General features: G+C 42.4%; 1 protein-coding gene across 6 annotated transcripts in view; it reads right to left on the reverse strand.

Annotated features, from left to right (window-relative positions):
• Positions 1–2,092, reverse strand: part of DLC1 (DLC1 Rho GTPase activating protein) — a 445,122-nt gene that overhangs the window by 48,234 nt on the left and 394,796 nt on the right. The gene's annotated exons all lie outside the window — the stretch shown is intronic.

Raw genomic sequence — 2,092 nt, forward strand, 5'->3', positions numbered from 1 at the left:
GAGGCCTCCCCTGGCGCTGCCCCCCGTCAAGCCCCGCCCCGTTCCTCCTCCGCCCCGGGCTGGAATGCCTTTCCCCTGGCCGGCAAATCCGCTGAAGGAAGAGCCTACAAGTCTCTTATTAGTGGTCTTGGGGGCAAAGGCAAAGGCTGGACCCTGGGGGCATTTACTTGCTGGGGAGGTCTGGGCTCCACTCTGGGAACACTTTCCCTCATCTTTTTCTTGGTAGGTTTGCACACTTTTTTCTTTTTTTTTTCCACTTGTTATCCTGCCTTTCATCATGACTGAGACCGCATAAATTCCTGGGAACCAAGGCGAGGTGGGGAGGGAGGGGTGAATCAGTGTTTCATTACATGTAAAATGGGAAGAAGACAACCTGTCCCTTGGACATTCATCATTCATTGCTAAGGTGCGCAGGGGTACAGAGGAATGTAACTGACGCTGTAGTAGAGAGGGACAGCTGTAACTCCACGTGTCCAGTCTCCTGTGTGCAGCCAGAGCCAAAGGTTTCCTAACCAAAGCCCTTGGGCCACAACCCAGTGCAGCTCCTGGAACTGGTAGAGCAGACTCCAGACTGCAGAATTAGAACCTCTGATGTTGAGAATCTGCATTTTTTTTTTTTACAAACCCTTGGGTGATTCTGGTGCACTGCAATTTGAAGACCCCTGATATAAAAGGAAGCTTCATTTAAAAAGATTACAATTGACTATAATCTCTGTAAAATTAAAAAGAAAAAAAAACTCTGATAGAGATTGCATGAAAATTTCCTTTGAGGCTAGTCAGTGCTTTCTGCCTATTTCCTCTGGGTAAAGAAAACACCAATCTAAACCTATTCATTAAATACATCCAGAGCATTTATTTACCATGAGCCAAACACTGTTCTAGGCTCTGGAGATTCAGAAGTGAGCAAAAAAGATACACATCCCTTCCCTTCTGGAGTATACTTCCTAGTGGGGAAGATGCACAATAAAAAAAATAAGTCAGTGAAATATATATAATGTCTTAGATGGAGATATATAAAGTAGGGGAGGGGACAGGGAAGCTTGAAGCAGAGCCTGTTTTCAAATAGGGTTAAATACAAATGGGAGAATTTAAAACTAATCTCTTGATTAGTTTAAAATGTGTTGATTTCATAGCTGGGTCTTAGTTGACATACACAACTTTTTCACCCCATTGCTTCAAAAACAAAATAAAAACACTCATTTCACCACTGATTTCCTAATTTACCCAAACCGGAATTGGGCTCTGAGGAGTGGCATCCTGGGAGTGCATGGGGCTCCTCTATTTAACGGTTATTTCCAGGGCTTTTACCTACTTAGAGCTGCTGGGGACCCCAAGATAAGCAAGGGCAGGCCCTTTGCCTGCTCAGAGTTTAGTCTGCTAACAAAGCAAAGGGCTTATGAGAAAGAGGTCCTGGAAGGGCCTGAAAAGTGGGGACCCGACCTGGCCCAGGAAGAAAGAAAAGGGAATGTCCCTCTGAAGTCCAGGAGCTGGAAGAACGCTCAAAACAGCCGCCAGCAAGGGGGAATTCGATTCAGGGGAAACTGGAAAAATAAAGGCAAGAACTTTCAATTCCCTACACTACTGTGTTGACAATTTTTAAAAATCCTTAACAGCAAAAAACAATGTAAACCACTATAAAGAAAGAAGGCATCCCATGATCAGATTTGCATTTTGAAATCTTTGCTCAGTGCGTACTTCTTCAAAACTTGAAAAAGAGGAATATTTCCCTAAACTTCCCTTATACAGTAAATTCTCTTGTTTAGAAACAATCCAAACCTTAAAAATATAGATACTCTAAGCCTCTCCTCCAAAACATATCAATTCTCAGAATAAGTTCTTAATGCTTATTAGTTGGTTGAAGTTGTATTTTTCTTGAATTAGGTTTCCAGGCGTCTGTGCAAGTCTGATGTACCATCTGCCACTAAGCTATTCATCTTTCCAGAACAAAACCTACTAATGTTAATATTTTTGTCTCAAGTCTCATTCCTTTTTCCTTGATTTTTTAAAAATATCTTTTGATGTGGCCCATTTAATTATTCATTTGTGGCTGTGCTTCGTCTTTGTTGCTGCACAGGCTTTCCTCTAGTTGCAA

The sequence above is a fragment of the Bison bison genome, unplaced genomic scaffold, assembly GCF_000754665.1.
Source record: "Bison bison bison isolate TAMUID 2011002044 unplaced genomic scaffold, Bison_UMD1.0 scf7180017864105, whole genome shotgun sequence".
Taxonomy (NCBI): domain Eukaryota; kingdom Metazoa; phylum Chordata; class Mammalia; order Artiodactyla; family Bovidae; genus Bison; species Bison bison.